This window comes from Mustela nivalis (genome assembly GCF_964662115.1).
Source record: "Mustela nivalis genome assembly, chromosome: 10".
In the NCBI taxonomy this organism is placed as follows: domain Eukaryota; kingdom Metazoa; phylum Chordata; class Mammalia; order Carnivora; family Mustelidae; genus Mustela; species Mustela nivalis.
The window spans coordinates 45,816,997-45,842,951 of NC_139029.1; the positions used below are offsets into that span (position 1 = coordinate 45,816,997).

At 42.4% G+C, this 25,955-nt stretch overlaps 1 protein-coding gene across 1 annotated transcript in view; it reads left to right on the forward strand.

The window, feature by feature from the left end:
• LOC309842853 (uncharacterized protein) overlaps window positions 1-25,955 on the forward strand; it is a 231,726-nt gene that overhangs the window by 87,987 nt on the left and 117,784 nt on the right. The gene's annotated exons all lie outside the window — the stretch shown is intronic.

The following is a 25,955-nucleotide window of genomic DNA, read 5'->3' on the forward strand; positions in this document are numbered from 1 at the left end:
GTAGGGAGAATCCTACACAGCTGAAAGCTTAGGAGAAGCAGTGAGGGACATAGATCTGTGACCTTACAAGGAGAGAATCAAAGGAACACTTTCCCCTCTCTACCTCTGGTCCCTTTCTGAGGCCCCCAATTAGCCAGGAACCTACTTGTGGCATCCATACAGATCAGCCTCCTGGGAATACAGCAGATGAAGAATGATGAAACATGAATCTAGAGAAACAAACAAAAGGTATTCTGCACAGACAGGAAGGATATGCAGGTGTTTTCTGGAAAGAAGAGCTGGGAAGGGCACCCCATCGAGGGAAAGGATGTGCAGTCATATTGCATATTGTGCAGAGTGGTTAGAATATTCTAAGTACCTTGGTGTGGCAAAGACTCTAGAAATGAGAGATGAGTGGTAGGAAATGGGGTTAGAAAAAGAGGCAGGGCCTAAGTTGTAGAGGGCTGAGTCAGGGACTCTATTCTGCAGGCACTGAGGAATCACTGAAGGCAGTAACCAGTGGGTTTGTGTTCTGGAGCACTTCCGTTGACTGCAGAGCGGTGAATGATTCAAACAAGCAAGAAGAGGTCTACAGGCAAAAGAACCCATTATTGAACTTACTGCGCCAGTTCTGTAGAGAGGAAACTGAGGGTCTGATCAGACAGGAGCACATCCTTCCTTGATTAAGATGAAGACAGATCAGAACCTTAGACATCATGGGGCCTGGACTTACCTCTGCATGGCACATTTGTCTGCCCTCAAGGGCATACATGGGACAGAGGTGGCCCAGTGCTGAAGACCAGAGTGAGGTCATGGTATCTTGGGGACAGTTCTGGATTTGGTTTCCTTTTGGGTGGAGAGAGACTGAGGAGAAGACTTTGGGAGAGATTGCAGATCTGTAGGGGGCTTGCATGGCAGCCTTGACCATGCAAGAGAGAAAGGGAAGGAGAGACGAGGTCCAGAGATTAAAAGGAACTGTCTTTGTTTTTAGAATGTGTGGCAGACCATGTCCAGAGGAAGAAATGGGATCTTGAAGGGAGGATAGTGTGTGCCTCAGACACTAGGCAACAGATGGGAGGAAAACTGGTAGATCTTTGTGATGATGATGACGACAATGATGGTGATGACGATGATGACGGTGATGATGGTGATGATGGTGATGGTTTGCCAGCATTGAATACTATGGGAAATAGGGAGAGGCAGAGGTTGATTGGGAGAGTTCGGGAGGATCAGAAGCAAACATTGCTGATGAAATTAACAACCTGAAATGCCAGGAGTCTGGGAGAACAAGTAAGAACCTCACCTGAGATTAGAAGAAGATGCCCATGTTTAGGGCACATCACGAAAGGGCTGATGTCTGGAAAGGGGCCATTTCTTAGCTTCCAGGGATAATTTTGGTGGGTGATGATTTTCTTCACCACTGAAGTCTAATTGTATCTGCATTTCATGCAATAAAGTAAGTGACAGAATAATTAGATGGGAGAAAACACTCCCTTATGTTAGTACAGCACCAGAATGACACCTGCCATTAGCACAGGTTAAAGCCAAAAGGAGAGACACTCATGTCTAAATTCTCCTTTTAAATAGCAAAACTGAGGTGCTGTGAAGGAGAAATGACTTCCCCAGTTACATACAGACACACCCAGCTCCTTTCTTTCCTTTGATCTTTGTAATGGTTTTTTAGGCCAACATGGAGAGGTATAACATGGCCATCAGCAAGCTTTTTCTATGAAGGGCTAGATAAGAAATATTTTATGCTTTGAGGGTCCATATATGATCTCTGCCACATGACTTCTTCTTTTTAAAAAAATGTTTAGGGACACCTGGGTAGTTCAGTTTGTTGAGTATCAGACTCTTGATTTCAGCTCAAGTCATGATCTCAGGATTGTGAGATTGAGCCCCACGTCAGGCTCTGCACTCAGCAGAGATTCTCTCACTCAGGAGATTCTCTCCTTCTGCCTCTTCCCCTGCTCACCCATTCTTTCTTTCTCCCTCTCTCTCTCTCTAAGCTAAATAAATAAATATGTATTTTTTTTAAAAAATGGGGCTCCTGGGTGGCTCAGTTGGTTAAACCTTTGGCTCTTGCTTTCCGTTCAGGTCATGATCTCAGGGTCATGGGACTGAACCCCGCATTGGGCTCACGTGCTGGGTATGGAGTCTGCTTGAGATTCTCTCTCTCCCTCTCCCTCCAAACCCTAAATAAATAAATTAATAAATAAATAATAAAATGTTTAAACAGCCCTTTATAAAGGTAACAACTCATTATTAGGTTGCCAGCTATATAAAACCAGGCCACACAAAAATAGACCTTTCTAGTTTTTTTTTTTTTCCTTTTCTTTGCTTTCTAGTATATTTTAAAAAGCATGGCCATTGGATTTGACCTGGATTTGAATTTTGGTCCTGCCACTAACAGACTGTGTGACTTTTGGCAAATTACTTAAACTTCTTTCCCTTCTTTGTCAAATGACCACACTGGCCTCACCAGGCTGTTGAGAGGATAGAAAGAGATACTGCCTGGGTTTGACTCCTAGCTCTATTATCCACTTGCAGTGTGACTTTTGCTGACAAAACTCTCTGTGCCTCAGTTTCCTTATCTAAGAAATTAAGACAATAGTATTTCCCCCTTTATATGACCTTTGTATGGATGAAACAATATAAATATAAAACTCAGTGGATAGTGCTAACAGGTATACATTTTATGTATTATGATTAATATTATATAAACACTTAAGGTACCTGGTACAAGATAGATGCTTGGCAAATGCTAACTATAGCATCCATTCCCCACTGAGAAAGTTGACTTAAAGAAATTAAGGTAGATTGGGCCATACTGGAAGAGCCTGGTCTTGCCAGAGTTCAGTGGCAGTTTACTCTTGATTTCTGTCCTATAGGATGAAGCAAGCATGACTGGCTGCACGAAAGTGAGCTCTGTCTCTCCAGCCCATATGTGGGGCTTCCTCCACCATCAGATGAGTCCGTGTATAATCTAAATCCATTTTGATCTCAGCAGATCTTTGTATCCATGCATGCAACTTGGCAGTTCTGGACTGTAGACTTGTGCTCTTGCTTGTGATCTGAGCTGTGTTATCAATACAGTACATGTAAACTTGGGAGATCAAAGCAATCCAGGTCAGAAAGACTAATATTTAAATTCCTGACTTGCAAGCACCGCTTTGAAAATTCATGGCTCAGAATCAAGTTCAAGTACAAAATCAAGTCAAACGTTGGTTTGACAGAGTCGTAGGGCTCTGGATTGTGGGTGGGGCTTGCATTTAGGGGAAACTGTGGGCCTGCCCAGAATGGAATTCTTTAAGATTCTGGCTGAGAACAGTTTTTAGGTTCAAAGCTCCGTGTGCTCTTGGTTGGAGCAAACACATTTTTTTGGTCCAGCTTTGATATTACAAAGGAGATGTTTGTAATCTCTAGAAAGAATACATTCTGCTGCTTTGAAAAGGTAAGACCCAGGGATACCATCACTTACCTTGCAAGGTATTATAACGACTAAAGACAATGGACATAAACTTCCTGAAACATAACAGGCTCTCCACATGTGGTAACTATGTTTTTATAATTATCCATATTCCCATTGTTCCATCTCCTACACTACTGAAAATATGTAAAGCGAAGACTATATCCTTTGGAGATATCAAATCATTTTTTGTCTGCCCACCTTGCTCAGTTCAATAAACTCTGGAGAATGACTTTTACATGCAAGGCAGAGTGTAAGGCTTATTTTAAGCGAAAAGGTGAACAAGATGGATCATTAAGGAAATTTGTATGGCCATGGATACCAGATACACTCACTACTAGTTATAATATAATGCAAATGGCTTAGAAGCAGAGTGGACCCAGGACTATAGCATCATAGGTAACAGAGCTATTCTTCTTAGTATCGGTGGATTAGCTTTCATGGAGAAGTCATACTCCCAGCCTCTTCTCTAATGTAGGGTAACAAATGGCCTTAGATCCCAGAAACCTAGATTCAAATCCACATTTTGAACTGTATCATCTGGAGCCTATAACTTAGCTTCACTGAACCTCAGCTTTCTCGTCTGTAGAATGGTTCCAATTATTGTGCCCACCTCTTGGAAGTACTGGGAGAAATAATGAGATAATCCATGTAAGCAATTAGCAGTGTTCATTGCAAAGCTACCACATAGTGAACTATTTTAGGTATCATCATTTTAAAAAGAAATTAACTTTTCACCTTAAAAACATGGTGTTCTTTCTTATTTTGTTGACCTATAATCAAATAATCATCTTACATTCATGTAATGTTTTTAATACTTCTATAATAAGTTGAAACATAAAATTGCCAATATTTGACCTATGAAAATGGCAACCTCATAATAGCATTGTAAGCACCCTTTCTTGCGATGTGTCATTTGAGCTCCACAATAGCTCTGTAAGTGCGTTGGTACCTATGGGATTTACTTCCACAGTTCTTTTTGTAAAGCTTCTCCCTGAATTCACATGGATGCTGAGACATCAGCATGTTCAGTGGCTACTATTATTTGCTAAGGGGTAGGTAAGCACATGGCCTAGGTGGACCAAAGAATCCTTTCTGTGAGATTTTGTGGGTTGGGTGGGTGGTGTGTAGATCCTAGGGAACTTTGCTAGCTTTTCAATAACTGAAGTGCTTTGGTATTAAATTCTGGAGCAGTTGGTGACCGTGTTTTCTACCATTCACTTATCCAGTTGGTATTTATTGAGCACCTACTATGAAATTAAGAAAATAATTCATCAACTTTAGTTTACAAATGTGGAGACAGAGGTCCAGAGCAGATACATGACATATTCAAAGTCACATAGCTTGAGAGCAACCAGGATAGAGTTGAACACAAGACTCCTGACTCTCAGCCCACAGTTAGGCTATAATGGACTAATTCATTCACTTATTCAAGAAACATTTTGAATGTCTGTTATGTGTCAAGCCCTATTCTAGGTTGTGGGGTCACAGTGGCCCCTGCGCTTATGGAGTTTCATTCTAATAGGGGGAAGACAGAGAATAAACACTAGACAGTGTGGTGGTGCATGCTAGGAAGAACCTAAAACAATATACAAGAGGGTATAACTGTGGTAGGGATGAGTCATGTTATTCTAAATTGAGTTGTCAGGGAAAGCTTCTCTGAAGAGGTGTCACTTAAGTCAGTATCTGAATAGCCGGAGGAATTGACCATGTAGGAGCATTCGAAGGAGGGGAGACAATTTGTACAAAAGCCCTGAAGTTGGAATGAATTGACCTGTTGAAAGAACAGAAAGAAGAATAATGTGGCTGAAACATACTGAAAATAGTGGGGAATTGAGGGGGTTGATGTGAACTAAAGTTGGAGAAGTCAGCAGGATCTAGATTGTGGACTTGGGGGCTAAGGTAAAGAACTGTTTTTTTTGTTGTTGTCGTTATTATTGTTGTTGTTGTTGTTGTTTTTTGTTTTAATTCTAAGTGTAACAGGAAGCCATTTCAGCAGTTTTAAATAAAGAACATGATTTGATTTCTGTTTTTTTAATTTAGTTTAATTTTTTCAATGTTCCAAGATTCATTGTTTATGCACCACACCCAGTGCTCCATGAAATACGTGCCCTCCTTAGTACCCACCACCAGGCTCACCCAACCCCCCCATCACTCTCCTCTCCCAAACCCTCAGTTTGTTTCTGAGTCCACAGTCTCTCATGGTTTGTCTTCCCCTCTGATTTCCCCAACTCACTTCTCCTCTCCTCCCAATGTCCTCCATGTTATTGTTTATGCTCCACAAGTAAGTGAAACCATATGATACTTGACTCTCTCTGCTTGACTTATTTCACACAGTATAATCTCCTCCAGCCCCACCCACATTGATACAAAAGTTAGGTATTCATCCTTTCTTTCTCTTTCTATGACAGAGGCATAATATGCCATTGTACAAATGAACCATATCTTCTTTATCCATTTATCTATTGAAGGGCATCTTGGTTCTTTCCACAGTTTGGCAACTATGACCATTGCTGCTATGAACATTGGAGTACAGATTGCCCTTCTTTTCACTACATTTGTATCTTTGTGTTAATACCCAATAGTGCAATTATGGGGTCATAGGGTAGCTCCATTTTTAATTTTTTATGAAATCTCCACACTGTTTTCCAAAGTGGCTGTACTAACTTGCATTCCCACCAATAGCGTAAGAGTGTTCCCCTTTCTCCACATCCTCTCCAACACTTGTTGTTTACTGTTTTATTAATTTTGGCCATTCTAACTGGTGTAAGGTAGTATCTCAATGTGGTTTTGATTTTACTCTCTCTGATGGCTAATGGTGATGAACAATTTTTTCATGTGTCTGTTAGCCACTTATGTGTGTCTTCTTTGAAGAAGTGTCTGTTCATGTCTTATGCACACTGTTTGACCTGATTATGTTTTTTGAGTGTTGAGTTTGAGTTCTTTATACATCTTGGATATCAGCTCTTTGTCTGTAGTGTCATCTGCAAGTATCTTCTCCCATTCCGTGGGTTGCCTCTTTGTTTTGTTGACTGGTATTTTTGCTGTGAAGAAGCTTTTGATCTTGGTGAAATCCTTTTGTTTCCTTTGCCTTTGGAGACATATCTTGAAAGAAGTTGCTGTGGCCAATGTCAAAGAGGTTACTGCCTATGCTCTCCTCTAGGATTTTGATAGATTCCTTCCTCATGTCTATACTGCCTAGAGCAATCTATACTTTCAAGGCCATCCTGATCAAAATTCCACTGGCATTTTTCAAAGTTCTGGAACAAACAATCCTAAAATTTGTATAGAACCAGAAAAGACCCCGAATTGCTAAGAAAATGTTGAAAAAGAAAAACAAAACTGGGGGCATTATGTTGCCTGATTTCAAGCTTTACTACAAAGCTGTGATCACCAAGACAGCATGGTACTGGCACAAAAACATGATCTAATTTTTGTTTTAAAAACCTGATTCTAGGGGCAGTGGGTGGCTCAGTCAGTTAAGCATCCAACTCCTAATTTTAGCTCAAGTCATGATCTCAGGGTTGCAAGACTGAGATGCACTGTGGAGTCTGCTTAGATTCATTCTCTCTCTCTTTGTCTCTCTGACCCTCTGCTCCCCCACCTGTACTCTCTCTCTCTCTGGTCCTCTCTCCATCCCTCCAAACAAACAAACCTGATTCTGAGCACTTGTTGGAGAATAGAGAGTGAAAATAAAAAGAGCCAGATGTGCAGGCAAGAATGCTGGTGTCTGGAATAGGGTAGAACAATGGAGGTGGAAAGTAGAAGATGCATCTTAAGTGTGTTATGGAGTAGACTTTATAGGACTCGCCTATGGCTTAGGGATGGTGGATGGTCGACCCAGTCTTAATCAATGGCTAAGTCCCAGGTTCTTGCCTCAAGAAACTTAAGAAATAGATGGTGTTTCCATTCACTTTTGGTAACTGGGAAAGACAAAGAATCGAGGAGAAAAAAATAAATCCAGGGTTTTTTGTGTGTATCAGTCTGCATTCTTGTATAAGAGGTTCATACCCTAAGGTCAGCAAGTGACAAAGTTACCTAAAAAAAGAATCAATAAAAACCTGAGGACAGAGACCACTGGCTACAGTTAAGTTGCTACCCAGTTGGTCATCTGGTCGCTTATCTCTCATTAATTAATCAATGTGGAGCAGCTTGACAAGTAATCACCATTATGGCAAACCACAGGGAGGTATGCAGAGCTATCAAGAGGTCCATCCTGGCATCAAAAGTTACCAGGTGAAATCCCACCAGGATATGCAGAGTTGGACTGGGAGGGTCATTCCAGGCCAAGGAACGCCATGTGATCCAATAGTTCAGAGATGATAGGATCATGGTGAGCTAGAACAGAGACACAAGGGTATTCGTGATAGACAATAGGACAGCATTTTATTTTATAGGTGAGACGTCAAAATAAGAAAACACCCCCAGTTGAGCTGAACATGCTGGGAGGAAAAACAGACTTCATTTACTCATTCATTCATTCAGCAAATCCTTATTGAGTACAATTTTCAAGTAAAACTGTTCTAGGTTCAAAGACATAATAACAAATGGAAAAAACACCCTGACCTCAAGGAATTTACATTCTGACAAGAAAAGACAAACTATAAATAAGTAATATAACCATGTGTCAGGGACAAATGAGTGCTATGGAGAAAAATAAGCAGTTTGTATGTTTTGTGCAGTTGAAACATTTTGTTCTCTGTCCAGTGGGGTCAGATAATGGAGGAAGTGAGTGGGGAAACCCATCTTTGCTCTGCTCATTGATCTATGCCCAGGTGCTGGTTGCTTCTGCACCAAGGAAGCCTTCTTCTTCTTTCTTGACATAAATTACTGGGGCTGAATATACAAGAGGAGAGGCAAGAATGAGGTCACAGAGGCCAAAGAGCTTGGTCTTGTAGAGCCTTATAAGCCATTGTCAGAACCTTGGGTTTTACTCTGAGTGTGATGAATTTGCCAAAACAATAGGGATTGAGGAAGCAAGAAAGGTGCCTTGTGTTTTGTCCCCATCCCTACTTCATTCTCTAATCCCTGACCCTGCCCTGCTTTGACCAGTATGTTCTCTGTAGAGTGAGGAATTTGGAAACATTCATTCTTTCTCTATAAAATGACATCTACCAAACCTCTGATTCTCTATGGGTCCTTTATAGAAATCCCACCAGAATTTTTGGAGTATGATGGGGAGAGCAATAAACCTACTAAATCGTTCAAATCTAAGAACATCCAGTTTAATCCACTCTATCCCCAAGGTGGTTTTCATGGGAAGTCTCCCCAGTAAAGGAGAGAGATGCCAAGGAACCTGGTCTTGGGTCTGAGCCTATTTCCTTGTGCCCCCTTGGGAAAGGGAACCCCTCTCTGTGGGTCAGGGGAGAACAGTGCTGGGTTGAGGGCTCATACTTCATTCTCTAAACTTCTGGCCCTTTGTTCTACTATTGCTTGACCCTCATCAGTCTTTTTCCTTTTCAAAGTTTCCCCACCTTCAGGCTTTGAAATGTGTACACTGTTGACAAAAAGAAGTAAGAGGTTCAGGGCGGAGAGGAGGATCAGGGCTGGGCAAGTGGAAGGCATCCCGGCTGGCGTGGTCCAACCAAGGAGGCCTGCACAGCCAGAGCCTGGGGGTCCATCCTGGTGACTGCTGGGGAAAGTCCTGGCTCTCTTTGCAGAGGGGGCTCTGACAGGCTAAATCCAAACCAGATGTGCACCAGAGAGAGCAGGGCCTATTACAAAGTGTTGTGAAACGGCCCAGGGGAGGTAAATAAGCAAAAACAGGCCAGTTGCCTAGCAGCGTGTACAACAAAACAAGGAGCAGCCCAATTGGCATTGGCCAGGGCAAAACTGCTCGCTGCAGTAGGGAAAGAAAGGACAGGGAGGGTTCAAGCCTGATGAAGACCCAAGGGGCCCACTTCCAGCAGCCCTGCCCTACTCCCTGCTCTCTGGGGTGGCAAGGCCTACCACTGGCCCTGCCCAGCCTGGCTCCACAGCCTCAGGGATTTTATGCCCAGCCAGCCTCATGGGGTCTGGTTGGGGATTCTCCCCAGTGCTGGGGAATTGGGGGTATGGGAGGGACAACACCCCTCCTGAGAATGGCACTCGGACAGCATCCACCGGGAGAGGAAGAGAGGGGACACAGCTACAGAGACCTGTCAAAAGTCTACTACATGTTCAATATATGTGCTTTACCCACAGCCTTCATCATACCTTCCTACACCATGGATTTTTTTTTTCAAGATTTTATTTATTTATTTGTCACAGAGAAAGCAAGAGTGAGAGAGTGAGTGAGCACAAGCAGGGGGAGCAACAGGCAGAGGGAGAAGCAGGCTCCCTGCTAAGCAGGGAGTCCAATGCGGGCCTTGATCCCAGGACCCTGGGATTATGACCTGAGCCGAAAGCAGAGGTTCAACCCACTGAGCCACCCAGGTGCCCCTCACCATGGATTTCGTGAGCACCTGTTATGTCCCAGGTACTGTGACTGACCAGAGGGATAATCAGAAAGGAAAAGGAGAAACACTCTTTGGTCTCCACTTACGGAGGGGAGAGACATTAAATAAGGAATTATATAATCAGATGCATGATTATAAATCATGCTAAGAGCTACAGAGGAAGAGAACTAGTGACATGAAACAATGAAAGGGGGAGGGTTGGGTCTAAACAAAACATGCATGGAAGGCCTCTCTTAGGAACGTAAGCTGAGATTTCAAGCGTGAGTAGGCATTTGCCAGGCAAGAAAAGGGCGCAGGGGATACCCTGCCACTAGAAGGGCAGGCAGGAAGCCCTTGGGTCAGGAAAGAGCCCCTGCTTAAGAGCAAATGACAAAAGAGAGCAGGGTTGTGGAAGAGGCTGAGGAGCGGTGGAGGGCTGGACAGGCTGTATCACAGAGGCCCTTCCGTGATGAGGATGTGGGGTTTTATCCCAAGTGCAGTGAGGAATCCTCCAGGTTTGTTTGTTGATGATAATATTGGGGGGAGTGGCAGGAACCCTGAGATGATCAGATTCACGTTTTTAAAACATTATTCCTCAATATAACTTGGCAATTTTGAAAGGGAACAGGAGAGAGGACAAGAAGCACAGTCAGCAGGCTCTTAACAATAATCTCCGCAAGAATGTCAGTGGCTCGGACTGGGGGCGGGATAAGAGGAGGTAAGCAGAGGAACTCAAGGTACATTCTCTATTGACTCCAACATTATAGCCAGGTATTATCAGCCCATTGAAAAAGTTTGAGCAACTTTTCTAGGTCACACAACTTCCTTGGAGGGGCAGTTCATAGAGGACAGATGGAGCATCAGAACCCAGACCTTTCTGACCCTTACGCTTGTGCTCTGTACATAGCAATACAATGCCTAAGATTGGTTTTTGTCAATGATCTGCTAAGCGTACGGAACTGGCCAGAGTTGAAGACGGCTGGGTCTGAGAAAGTGCGGCGGAGGAGTCATACCAGGAAGGAAGGGTAGTGTGTGTGATTGTGTGTGTGTGTGTGTGTGTGTGTGTGTGTGTATGAGCATGAGAGAGAGGACTGAGCAGGAGGCCAGCGTGTTTCCACAGCTTCTCTGTGTGTTCCTCACCTCTTTGCAAGGCACTCCTGGCTGTACTATCATAACTAGCCTTTGCCAGGCCAGTGCTTGCTTAGCCCCCAGCAAAGATGACACAACTCCCTCTTGGGGGAGGGCTGAAGTGACTCCCACAGCCCAGGAACAAGTCAAGAGCTTGGAAACAGCAGCTTGGTGGTTACCCCAAAGGTCCAGGCTTGGATCCCAGTACTACTTGTGATCTTGGGCTAGCTTATGAACTTCGTTTTCAGTTTGCTATTCTGCAAATGGGCATCGTAATACCTGCCTCATAGGGTTGTTTAAGGAGATATTGGGGCTTAACCTAGTGCCTGACACAGAAGTAGCCCTCAATAAAGAGTATCCATTTTTATCATGGCAGTTGAAGACCCTTATCAAAATGAAGCGAGGGGATCTGTACTCCACATCTGCAATGGACTTCTCCCACTTCTACCGTGTTCTACTATTTGGAAGAGCATTGGCCTTAGAGCTGGGAGACCAGACTCTTCTGGCTCTGCTGCTCACTTGCTGTAGGGTTTTAGGTGAGGTCTCTCCCTCTCTGAGCTTCAGGTACTCTCACCTATAAAATGGAGTCACACCAGATGGAATTCTAATCCAGGGCATGGAAAGAAGTGTCAGCTATTTACTTGGGGCTACTCTGGCAACAGGAGGGAATAGAAGAACAGGACACAGAGGAATATAGAAACATCAGTGTTTTCCATTAAATGTGGATTTTTCCCCCAAAATACTTTTTAACACCCCCCCCCCAAATATTCTGCAGTTTGGGCAAATCTGTCCTACACAATAGCATTGCCTATAGTCCCACAGATGGGTTCTGTGGTCTCTTGTTGTACTTCCTATTTCTTCTACTCAGAGACAGTTCCACATCCGTATGGTTGTAGAATCTTTGCACAGCTTGCAAGATCATCCCTCTGAGGTTTCTCATGGTTGTAGGAAGAAATAACAAATGAGCAACAGTGATGTGCTACGATGCAGTCCATGGTGCTGGGTTGGAGTTGGTGTTATCAGTAGAAATCCCATTCCAATCAATGAGATGCATGTGAGTAGAGACGTGGGTCTGTATAGGCTAATGGACATGCATCCTTTTCCTGGCTGTGTCCACTGAGAGGGCCCTAAAGCAGTGACACTCTGATAGCAATAAGTACAACTTATATGCCTAGGTTTCTAAAAACCATTCTCCAATAAAAGAGATCTTGAAGAAATACAAAATGAACCTGTAATATCTTAGAGTGGCATGAATGAATGAATGAATGAATGAATGAAGCAAGTGTTCAAAATGACAACAGAAAAGATGGGAACATGTTAAAAGGACATAGAAGCCAAACTGAGAAGACCTCCCAATGGCCAAGGGTATTACAATTTAAGCAACAAAATATTAACTGTAACAATTGTAATAATCAACAATAATCACCTTAGGTAAAATCTGCTGATGAATGCTTAAGTTAACGGATGAAACCTTCAGGAGGAACAAAATACTTGTGTAGTCTTAAATTATACCACCTCTCAAGTATGTATTAATTACTGTGGTGGTTTTAGCATATCTCCTAAATTCCTTCATATTCCTTTTTCCAGAGGTTGAACTTATTTCCTGCCCTTGATTATGAGTTAGACGACTGCCTCACTCTTAATAAATAAAGCCTAGGAAAGGAAAAAGAATAGCTTTACAGTAGCGAAACCTGGCAGACAATACCTAAGCCAAGTCCTCAAGGTTAACAATACCAGTGATAAGTTATGTTGATATGGTTCATTCACTGATGTGAAGCAATGAGACAGCAATATCTCCGTGTATTCTTCCCCAAAAGCCAAAACAGCAGTCTAACCGTAAGAGAAACATCAGACAAACAAAAATTGAAGGACATTCCACAAAATACCTGAGCAGTATCAAGGTCAAGGTCACGAAACACAAATAAATATAGAGAAACTGTCATAGATCAGAGGAGCTTCAGGAGCCATAAGTGACTGCATTGTGGTAATGTAAATTAGATTCTGCAGTAGAAACAAGAACACAGGTGGAAAGATGGGAAATCCAAATCATGTCTGTGGGCTAATTAATAGTAATGTACCATGTTAACTTCTTAGGATTGAGATACCTACCACAGTTACATAAGATGTTAACAGCAGGGGAAGCTTGGTGAAGGGTGTATGGGAATCTCTATACCATCTTTGCAACTTCTCCGTAAATCTAAAATTGTCCCCCCAACTTCTGCCCAGCCCCCCAAAAACTTTAGGAGTATAAACTCTTCCAGGAAAAAGGCCATAATATATACATTTTCTCTATCTTCTTAGAATTCCCAGTAGGGCCAAATATTCTTGTAGGGAAAAGTTCTTCAGAAGCACTGAATGTATCCCAATCACGTATCTACCCTCAGATTGACTAGTGGTGGCACCTGATAGGTGAGCATGGCTCTGGGAAGCAGGAGAATGGGGTTCCAGTTCAGGCTTCACCATGAATGACTATGTGCACTGTAGGAAGCTCACTTAATCTCTGAGTCATATATTTCTTCATCTGGAAAATGGGGACAAAATACTCCTCACTTTGTAGGGTTATCAGGATTAAATGAGACAATGAACTGTGGGAAAAGGCTTTATAAATTTCAAAGCCCTGTATAAATATTCATTGTTATGTTGACAGACAGATATTGATCAATCACGAGTTCTACCTGAATGGATCGGTGTTTCCCCAGCTCTCTGCCCATGACACACCTGTGCACAGAGTCAAGGGTGTAGTCTTCCCTCCCAGGATCACCTAAGTTAACCACCTGCTCAAACACACCCTGGATATGCATATTCTTTTTTCCTAACACAGACATCATCAGCTTTATCCTCTGCCTGCTTCTATTCATGTCCTGACAAAGAGAAATGAGGAAGTCCTGGTTGTCCTATATCATCTAAGTCTTCTTTCCATAATGCCACAAGACTATATCATATTATAATATGGTGAGATGTTATAATAATAGTGTCTACATTTCATGGTAGGGTTCTAAGGAATATGTGTGGATTAGCTCCATGTTTCTAAGATTTCAGTACTTTTTGATCCACCTTATTAATTTTGCCAAGTATGAGTGTCTTCATATTATATCTCCAATTTGCTTTAATATGATTCAGTGTAGATTCAGTGAGTTGTAAGTCTATGTTAGTGTACTTTGTTCTACACCCAGGGATGTCCAGTTGCCCTACATAGGAAAGCACACTCCACGGGAATTTAACCAGCATTCCATCAATGGCATTTAGACAAGAGGCCAGACTCCAGAGACAACATTTCAGTTACTTTTATCTCCAATAGTTTTGTTAATTACCAAATAGATTTTAGAGACTGTTCTAATTGATAAAAACTAATGTTTTAAAAAATATGTAGGTTGGTAAAATATTGTGGAGACAGGGCTCACCTTTGCATGAATAATACACAAGAATCTAGTGGGCTTTTCACCATTCACTCTTTGGAACGTTGGATGAGGCTTGATTCTAAAACTCCTTGAGTCCAGATATGATTTAGAGCACTCTAGTTGTCTGCAGCTATAGTGCACATGGAAAATGAGCTACTCAGACCATTGACTGCATGGAGCATAGAGGCCCTCAATTCTGTAGCACCTGAGTCATGCTCCCAAGGGCACTCCTGGCCAAAAACTGAACACACCAGGAATAGGACAGGCTGGTTGCTAGGAGATAGGGATTCCTCTGATGAGCACCATGGGTTCACAACTGTCAATAATTTTGCCAAGCCTCCTGTGGGACTTCACTGTAGTCTAAGACACTTCCACATGACTTTCCTTCCTTAATGCCCTCTTTCTCAGGGCAGACCAGTAATGGAGTTTAACAGTCCCTCAGGCTTCCCTGGCTTCCTTTCTCCCATTTTCTCTTACAGTCTTTTTCATAATAATTTTCTCACACATTTACACACACCTGTGTCTGCTTCTCAGAGGATCCAGAATAACATAAATGGTGCTGAGAGTGATTTAAAAAACAATCAGTAAGATAGGGATTTGAGACTGGATCATCCACCACACAGTAGATGAAGGGGGCATAGTCACAATAGCAAGGTGAGACAGATGGTCCCCAGAACATGGTGGTGGCTCAATTAAAAAGATTTCATCAGTGTAAGAGGGTTCCCTTTACTCCATATCCTCTCCAACATTTGTTGTTTCCTGTCTTGTTAATCTTTGCCATTCTAACTGGTGTAAGGTGATATCTCATTGTGGTTTTGATTTGAGTCTCCCTGATGGCTAATGATGATGAACATTTTTTCATGTGTCTGTTAGCCATTTGTATGCCTTCATTGGAGAAGTGTCTGTTCATGTCCTATGCCCATTTTCTGACATGATTATCTGTTTTTTGGGTGTTAAGTTTGAGGAGTTCTTTATAGATCTTGGGTATAAGCCCTTTGTCTGTAGTGTCATTAGCAAATAGCTTCTCCCATTCCATGGGTTGCCTCTTTGTTTTGTTGACTGTTTTGTTTTGTTTTGTTTTTTGCTGTGCAGAAGTTTTGATCTTGATGAAGTCCCAAAAATTCATTTTTGCTTTTGTTTCTCCTGCCTTTGGAGATGTGTCTTGAAAGAAGTTGCCGTGGCCAATGTCAAAGAGGTTACTACCTATGTTCTCCTCTAGGATTTTGATGGATTCCTGTCTCACATTAGGTCTTTCATCCATTTTGAGTTTATCTTTGTGTATTTTATAAGAGAATATTCCAGTTTCATTCTTCTTTACATGGCTGTCCAACTTTTCCAGCACCATTTATTGAAGAGACTGTCTTTTTTCCACTGTATATATTTTCCTGTGTTGTTGAAGATTATTTGACCATAGAGTTGAGGGCCCATATCTGGCCTCTCTATGTTCCATTGGTCTATGTGTTTGTTTTTGTGTCAGTACCATGCTGTCTCAGTGATCACAGCTTTGTAATAAAGCTTGAAATCAGGCAACATTATCCTCCCCAGCTTTGGCTTTCTTTTTCAGCATTTCCTTAGTGATTCGGGGGCTTTTCTGGTTCCATACAAATTTTAGGATTGTTTGATCCAGTACTTTGAAAAATGCCAGTGATGTTTGGAACCCTCCTACACTAATGGTGGGAACCCAAATTGGTGCAGCCACTTTGGAAAACAGTATGGAGATTCCTCAAAAATTAAAAATAGAGCTACCCTATGACCTGCAATTGCACTACTGAGTATTTACCCAAAGATACAGATGTAGTGCAAATAAGGGCCATATGTACCCTAATGTTCATAGCAGCAATGCCCACAATTGCCAAATTGTGGAAAGAACTAAGATGCCCTTCAACAGGTGGATAAAGAAGATGTGGTCCGAATATACAATGGAATATTATGACTCCATCAGAAAGGATGGATACCCAACTTTTGTATCAATATGGATGGGACTGGAGGAGATTATGCTGAAAGAAATAAGTGAGGCAGAGAAATCAATTATTATATGTTTCATCTACTTGTGGACCATAAGGAATAACATGGAGGACATTAGGAGAAGGAAAGGAAAAGTAAATTGAAGGAAATTGGAGGGGGAGATGAACCATGAGAGACTGTGACTTTGAGAAAAACTGAGGGTTTTAGAGGGGAGGTGAGCCTGGTGGTGGATATTAAGGAGGGCATGTATTGCATGGAGCACTGGGTGTGGCACATAAATACTGAGTCTTAGAACACTGAAAAAATTAAAAAATAATATAAAGATTTTTATCAGTGGTGACCTTGGAAAATATCCTGGTAGAAGGGGATACTGTAGCAAATTCAATGATATAAACATTTAAAAAATATATGGGAGAACAATGCCTAAAAGAGGGAGTTGGCTGGTTGCTACTAAATTGTATTAACACTCTGCAGAAGAATAGTGAGACAGTGAAGGCATTTAACAATCAGTTAATGGCTAAGTGTGAGAGTCATCAGGCCTGTGTGGCAGCTTCCATAGAGGCCCTCCCATCACTGGGGCTGAAAGGCAACGACTGAAGAATATGCTGAATCCCTGAGAATTAAGAAGCTCCAGTCAAGGGGGGTCTGTTATTGTGAAGGACAGGGTCCTGGTATGAAAATGTGGGACTGTGAACTGTGGGTGTCCCTGAGGGTACGGACTCTGCTGAATCCCAAGCTCATATACAGAGGTAAACCCACCCAGAGACTTGCTGATCTTAGTATGGGAGGAAAATGACTACACACTTGAAGACTTACAAGAATTAGCTGTTATATATCAACAGGAGCCGGGGACTACCCCAAGACTGGGTTTTGAAGATAGTGAATCAAGGAAACCATACTGACTGACTGAGCAAGAATTCATTGACTTGGGACACAGGATTTAACATTCCATAAGGGACCCCTAGGATGTGACAAACTCACTACTGAAAAAAACAATGACCAACTCTCAGGGGAGTGCCTGAATTGCCCTGGTAAATGGACTGGAAGGTGGGGGACTACGGGCTGTCATTCACTGGCATTAATATAAGAAGACTGAGCAGAAGACACACCATTCTCCAAGGCCACCAAGGATGCATTGGTGAGAGAAACACAGCATCACTAAGAAGTTCAGTGGTGGCCTCTTCAGTAGGCCAGAGGTCATCATAGAGAAGGGCTCTTTAATAACCATGAGGGATGACGGTTCTCCCCACCACTCATCCACCCAAGTAATGGAGGTCAGGTGGTAGTACTAACAACCCAAAGCCAGGAAACCACAATTACTGGATAACCAGCAAGGTCAGAGAGGTGAGCAAGGGAGTCTGACCCACAGGGAGGAGGATATGATTAATTGCTCATGATATTCCTAGCGGCAAAAATAGATTGTTGGTCAACAAAGGTGATGCTTAATATCTATTACCAAGAAAAACAAAAATGGAGGGCAAGAGTCTGAGGGCAATTACCTTAATAAAAGTCATGGTTCCTTCTCAGTTTCCACACCTGAGCCAGTTTTCAGTTTTAGAACCCACTATTTGAAGAGATGGCTGGGTTCTTAGGAGGAAAAATCCTGCAGCACTATGACAGGTATATATTGTGATGCTTTATCTAGTGCCTTCCTAAATAGACTTGTGACCACCGACTTGGATGACTGTCCTCTGAGAAAAGGGGGAATATCCAGAAATTTGGAGCACTATCAGACACAGGGAGATCTAAAGTCTTATCACAGTGTCTTATTAGAGTGGGAGCCTATAGGCAAGTTCAATTTCTTGGACTGGCCTTGTGACCAGGGCTGCCATACAAAGCCCCATACTTGGAAGGGCCTGCACAAGGGGTTTAATGTTCTGTGATTGCTCTCTTGAAACTTTGAATATATTTTCCTCTCTGATATTGTTTTATAAGTAAAGCCCCATTGGACAATGGACCTCAGCATGACCCCATTCTCACTGCTTCCAAAAGATGGGTTCTCTGTCACCTGTTTCCCTGCTTGTTGGTCCTCCAGGACCTACCCAGTTATCCTTCAGTCACTGCTGTTTTCAGGCCTGGGAGAGACCTGGGTGTGGGCAGAATGTGGGCCAGGCTCAAACATCCCACAGCATCTTGGGGCAGGTCATAGAAGCTGCTGTCCCTGCCTTTGACTAACAGTGCTACAGTATACCTGGTGGGTGAAAGGCCAGAGGCTATGTCTTGATGAAGGCAAGATTCTTGTTCACCTTGATCCTTGTACCAACTATGTTCTGAGGCAGAGGTTTAAAGATCTTTGGAGGCTACCTATCTACCATGAGCTGGGATAGTGGGCCTTGGGAAGTTAAGATGCCTAGCTTAATGCCCTTATACCCTGCCTGTGGTCAGGACTGTTCAGTAGCCTGTGAGAGGGAACCTTGCAGCCACAGAACTAGAGTGAGAGAATGTGTACCCTCCTTTGGAAGGCTGAGTTTGCACTCACCCTACAAGTATCTCCACATTCAGGAGTGTTCCATCAGTTGGCTGTATCTAGGGGATCATTTTCTCTCTTTCCAACATTCCTGAATCTGTCTTAACTTTGCATCTTTTGGCCATCTTGAGACACCCTTAGGGACAAGCCATGAAATACAAATGTGTAATTGTGGTGATTGTGCATACAAGTTGGATATTCTGATTTTTGCATTTAAAGTTGGCATGATGAATAGTAAAATTCATGCTAATAATTTACAATTATCATTTTTACTTACATTAAATAGCAAATAAAAATACTATAACAAGTTAAGAGAGAGCCCACAGAAGAAAGAAAAATCTTTATATGTACTTTTAATGGCACTTTTTTCCTACTCTGAATAAGAGACCCTGCATTTCCATTTTACTCTGGGCTCTGCAAATTGTTTAGTTAGTCCTGCCACAGGAGACAGGCAATAAATAAAATTCTGGCTAAAGTCTGGCTCAGAGTAAGCCCACTGGGCTCCTGGACCCACCCAATAGTGATTTTCTCAGTTCATAAGTATATAATTGGAATATATATTTGGCAATTGGAGTAATTCCACATTAGGTCCTTAGATTGTGAGGTAAGGGTCATCGTGGCAGGGAGGCAAAGAGAAAAACTCTGAAACTGCCCTCCAGCCCAGCCAAGAAAGTAAATAAAAAATAATCAAATCCTGGGGGAGTGGGGGATTAGTCTCCCCATTAAACACTTAAAAATTGCAGGAGCAGTGGTCCCATGTAATTTATCAGCGTAGTCCCTACAGAAAGCTGATAGATTCTTCAGATTGAAGACTATTGCATACTTAACAAAGTCAAAGGAGCCCTTCCTCCTGTGGCCGGGCCAGACATGGTATCCCTTCAAGAACTGATTACTAAGACTTTAGGGATATGGTAGCTACCCCTGGTTTGGGGAAAGCATTCTTTTTCATTTCAATTTAAAAACAGGATCAGAAACAATTTGCATTCACATTGGATGGATAATACTCATTTTTTTTAAGACTATGTCACCTTTGCTGGCCTCTGTTGTAATACAACCTTGTGAGAATTGGAGACCGGGACACAGGTACATTCTATCAATCACATCATGTTGATTGGATAAAATGGACAAACAGTGGCTGGTGTGCAGGAGGTCCTATTTAGACACTTGCACTCCAGAGGAAGGGAGATCCGCCATACAGAGAAGTTCAGGGACCTGTTACTTCAGTGAAGTTTTCAGGCATCCAGTGGCTCAGGACATGTGGGGATAGTCTTAACAAAGTAAAGATGCAACAAATTGTTGCATTTTGCATCTACCACAAATACTTAGTAGTGGTGATGATCTCCAGTTGACCCTGTACCTAGTCATCATTCCCTCAAGATTTCATGTCTAGGGCTGAAGCATCTGAATGGGCCAGGGTAGGTCAGTTTATCATGGTCTAGTGCACAGCTTCCCAACCAGGAAGGTACCATCTTGGAGACAGTGGGCAGGGCCCAAGAGCTTCATTCATAAGCAGTGTCATCTGGGCTCTACCCTTCATGCTATTTAACCAAGGATTCTGTCCTTACATGTACTATGGTGTGGAAAATATGCTGGTAACCCCCGTTCTAGCTGTCTTGGATGACAGAAGGAAATGTCTTTCTTCCTGGGGACAAAGCCATGCTCCTATTCCAGTTTAAGAAGAATTTTCTGATACTTGCTAACTCAAAAAATGTCCACTCCACTAAGGCAGTTATTAACTCAACGTTATTTGAACACCTACTATGTGCTCAGTGTTCTGTCTCTTAAGTAAACCAAATGCCTCGGGTTAATACGTACCAGGAGTAGTTAAACCATTTCCTGGATAATTTGGACTGTGGTAGGCATGCTATTTCTTGTTTTTGTCATTTCTGGTAATTTCACTTTGTGGCTCCCATTTTTTTTAATATTATTTATTTATTTGAAAGAGAGAGAGAGAATGAGAGCAAGCACAAGCAGGTAGAAGAGCAGAGGGAGAGGGAGAAGCAGACTCCCTGCTGAGCAGAGAGCCCAACGTGGGGCTCGATCCCAGGACTCTGGGATCATGACCTGAGCCGATGGCAGATGCTTAACCGACTGAGCCACCCAGGCGTCCACCCCCCCCCACACACACTTTTTTTAAACCAAATTTAGATTGATGACCTAGTTGTTCAATTCTCTGCTGCAGACGTGTGATACCGGAAGGAACAGAATCTCTGCATTGTGATTCTTGCACTGGAATATGCCATAAGATTCATAGTGAAGTTTTTCCTACCCTGTTTCCTCCAACATCCTATCATCTGACAGATAGGTGCTCTAAGGGCAGTGCTTGAGCACACCACACCCTGAATCTCCTGAGAAAGTCTGTCTGCCTTTAGCCCCATTTAAAACTGACAGCATTCTATGTCATGCAGTATATGAGCTGGAGCAGTTGCTGTGTGTGTGAAATGTTTTGCTTCGAGAACCTAAGGAAGCCTACCGATGCAGTGATTTGGAAAGTCTCCAGGGAAATAGTGAGTTTCCAGGTGGGACTGTCAGCATGGCTGTGAATGTCCACTGATGACCGAGTCAGTAGCAATATCCTAATTAGACCGTTTTTTAAATCAGCATTGGGTTCTCTTCTTATTTCCAAGTCTCATCCTTTTTGCCTTCCCATCAATTCTCTGAGCTAGGCACAGCGTCACTAGCCTTTGCATGAATTTGAAAGGCATACTTCTCTCAGTAGAGTATTAGAAAGAAGAAAACCTTCTGCTACACTGAACACATCCTTCCCTCTCCTTCATCCAGTTGCCTTTCTGCAGGACACAACTAGTAAACTCTACTTGGTAGCATTAACTGTGCAAATACCATTCCAGTCTATTTCTTTTCTACTGAATTCAACGAGAGTTGGTCTCATTAATAGCAGGCATTTCTTCCTTTTCCTCCTGGGCACATAGCTGACTACATTTCCCAGCATTCCTTGCAGTTCCATGGTTCCATATGACTAACTTCTAGTTTAACAGAGTATGGGAAAAAATGAGGTGCTTCCAGGGCTAGACATAAAAACTTCTCACATCATCACATCTCTTTCCCAGCTGATCACTGCAGTCACCTAGAAGAGGGCAGACCCAGAAGACAGGAGGAGCCTGAGCTCTAGTTCTTGAATGAGTATGTAGAGTGAGTCCCTCCCTGCTCCACATGCCCAGAAATGAGCTTTTATAATGTTAAAGCGCTGATTGTCCCTGCCTGTCTGTTAAGCAAGTTAATTTACTCTGACAAGTACACCATTTGCACATAAGAATCCTACTTAGTCCTGGGTTACTAAACTTTATCCAGGTTTTATCAACTCAACTCATAAGTGTCTTAATAAAAATGAGATCTAGAATTTGAAACCTATTTTCTATTCCTCTAATCCCTAGTCTAGGGTATCCCTGCCGGAAATTAGAGCTAGAAAGTATTTTTTAGAAAATGTAGTTCAGTTCTTTTTGTCCTGGTTCCCTCTCTGCCAGCACACTTTTCACAAAGGGAAGGAAACTAAGATTTAGAAGAAACGAAGTAATAGGAACTAAATGAATATTCAATTGAATGCAATGTATAACTGCTGATTCTTAGTCCAGTTTTCCATATTCACTGATTCAGGAAATAAAGTTGGAAAAAATGTTTCCTTTTGTCCTTCTATAGCTTCTCAATCAAAGGAACTTTATTAGTCATCGATTGCAGTATAACAAGTTACCTCAAAACTTAGTAGCACCAAACTACACATTTATGATTGCAATTCTATATTCAGAAATCTGGGTGTGGGTTAGCTAGATTCCTCTGGCTAAAGGTCTCTCATGTTCCAAAGGAAGAGGTTAGAATATTAAAATGTAGAAACTTGGGGGCCCCAGGACGGAACCCCAGGTGGAGTTGCTCAGCTGGTGCTGAGGTCTCTGAGCTTGGAGGAGGAGCTCTGTAGGGCTGCAACCCAGGCCTCTGACATCAGCAGCTAGTGCTGATGTCTCTGAGGGGAGGTAATGAGGTTCTCCAAGTACTGGAAACTGCCCCCTGGATCCAACTGGAGGGAACTGCTGCTGCCTGGGTGCAGAAACAAGGCAAGGTTGACATGGACAGGAACAGGAAGCAAACAGGATGGAGGAAGTCTCTTGCTCTACCAGTCTACAGTCTCTCTAGCATCCCCTATCTGCAGAGCCTAAAAAGAACCTGCTGGCAAAGGAGGCATTTGGTTTGTAGAGTCCCAGCCCAAGGTCTCAAAGCAGGGTACTGAAGTTGGGGGGGGGGGGGAGTAGAATCCAAGAGACAAAATCTTTATAGCTTGTACATGGAGCCATGCTCAACACTGGTGGCAGTCACTTGGTATGTTTAATTTCCTTAAATTCTCCTATAAGAAGTGCTGACATTGGATCTCTCACTACAGTTTTTTTTTCAAGCCTGTTATCTCATTTAATCTTAAGAAAATGATAGGAATCGTTATTTGCCTATTCAAGATAATGGCACCCAGAAAAGTCAAGCACTTTCCAAATGATATATAATATGTAAATGGTAGACCTGGGTCTCTCAACCTCAAGTCCAGTGTCTTTCACTATATCACACTGTCCTCTCAAAATTTATATACAAAATAAATGAATCAAAGACCCTATCATTATTATTAAATCCTTAATTAATCAGAAATTAACTAATGCAAGCATATTTAGTAATTATCACTTTAATTCTCCTTGAGTGACTTAAGTTTCCTCCACTCATTCAACAAATATTTAGCAAGTACACTTTATGCTGCAGAAGGAGAGAAAACTGTAAATAGGGTATCTATCCTCAAATACCTCTGGTCTAATGTCAGAAACAAAAAATTTCATTATACTATGTAAGAAATATTATTATAGAAGTGGTATAAGATGCCAGTAGCTCTTTCCCCTACTCTACTTGGGGAAGGAAAAGAGGGAAGGAAGTTCAGTGAGGACTGTGAGGAGATGAAAGGACCAGGGATATGTTCCAGGAAGGAGGAACAGCCTATAAAAGGTAGTAGGGAAAATGCTCCTAAAAGTGCATTAAGACTCCCTCCTGAAGAATGTGGAGAGGAGAAGAGACTGTATAAGAAAGAGAGAGATACCAAGCCAAGAACACCCATCTTGTATAGGTTGAATGGAGTCCTGAGGGCAGTCAGCAAATCCTGTCTCTTGAGTTGCTCTTGAAAGGGTAGTAAAGCCAGAGATTGCATCTGACCTTCTCATTTGTGTGCTTAAGGGGGCAGAAGATAAACACTTTCCCTCTTCTGGGTCTCCTGGATCAAGAGGAACCTGCTCCAATTACCAGGACTTATTGGCCCTAAGTGCATTGCTGAAGAAATTCATACCTTTTGGGGTTCCAGTAGATCACTCTTTGATGTCACAGGGCATTTTCTAGGGAAAACATAGGCCAAACTTTCCCCCTAATATCTGGGTAGAGCCCCCACAGAGAAATTAAGGAGGAGAAAGCCCCTATTTGGAAAGCCCCAGGTGATCAAATTTCTGACCCTCTGTGTTTTCCTTCTCCCTCCCTTAGCTCTGTGACAATCCCTTTCCAAAGTCATCATAAACTCTAAATCCCCATCGGCAAATACAACAGAAAGAATTCCACTCCTCCACTTTGTAAGCACAAACTCACTACCTTGCCGCCCACTGCACTGAGGTGTTGCAATGACTTGAAGCTGGAGAAGAAACTCCTTTCACAAAAGGTCCTGGAGGCTCAGGGAGAAGGAGCAGCTGAGTGTCTCTTTTGGTGGGTGGTCATGTTGCTTAAATACACCACTAACAGTGGTTCTCTCGCGGGAGCAGAATTACTAGGGCACTTCCCACATTCTGTGTTTTTACATTTCTGTATTGTTCTAAATTTTTAGCCACCTGTATTATGTGTGCAGTTTAACAAACATGTATAAAGACATACTTAAAACCATTGGAGACAGTATTCCTGTCACTAAAAAGTGTGAGGTATACAGGTTGCAGGAGGGAACTTTAGAAATTCCGCCTATGGTCCTTGACCCAGCATAATGAGCTTCACCTGAGAACTTGTTAGAAATGCTGACTCTCAGAGCAGTCCTGACTGGCATAAATTAAAATCTGCATTTTTTTAAATTTATTTTTTAAATTATTTTATAGACATATATTTTTATCCCCAGGGGTACAGGTCTGTGAATCACCAGGTTTACACACTTCACAGCACTCACCATCTTCATTTTAAGAGATTCCCAGGTGATTTGTATACATATTAACATTTGAAAAGCCCTGCTCTAGTCCAGCTAACTTCTGGATTTTTACTGCTAAAGAAACAGAGGTGTAGGGCGGAATATTTGTCAAAAGTTCACACAGCTTGTCAGCATCAGAACTAGGACTTCGACTCCTGTCTTTAGACTCCCAGACCAGGACTCTTTTCCTGCCTTCTGCTTGCCTTTCTCTCTATGGTCTTCCTAGAACCTCTTCTTGTTTTTCTAGATTTTACATGTGATGCATTCTAGGTCTCAGGGCAACATGGAAAGTGAAAATTAGGCTCTCAATACAGCTCATAGTGCTAAGTAAGAGTACTGCAGGCTGGGAATGGGGTCCACTAGCCTTGGATTGAGCCCTACATCACTTTCTAATAGTGTGTGAGAAGAGACCCAAGGTGATTTGAGGAACAAGGGCAGGTGGGAAAACCAATAGGGCTGGTGATATTAGGGTATCTCTGGAAATTCAGGGACAGGGGCAATGTTCAGGAATTCCTTTAGTTATTGGCTCCCATTTGTAAGGGCGTTGAAATGAGTCAAATGCTGGCTACGGTGTTATGAAGAAAGGAATCACCTGTGATCACTCATACAAGCTAGCCCAGCTATGTAGAGTTTGAACCCAGCTCTCTCTGTTTACTTCTTCAGATCAGATCATCTCAGTCTGTGTTTACATCTGGGGGAAGAAAGACTGAGTCCTCAGTGTTGGCTGCAACTATTGATCTAAAGACATCCTCAGACTGGGGTATATCTGACTCAAGAAAAATCTGAGTCCAGTTCCAACCTACAGAGGGGCCAGATATTTGGAGTCAAGGAGTCTTTGCCTGAGACTTTGGGGGATACCTGGGGAAGAAAAAATTACAGGCTGGGCCAAAAATCCACAAGAAACTCACGTCTTATGCATCAGAAGTACTATCTGGAAATTAGCTGC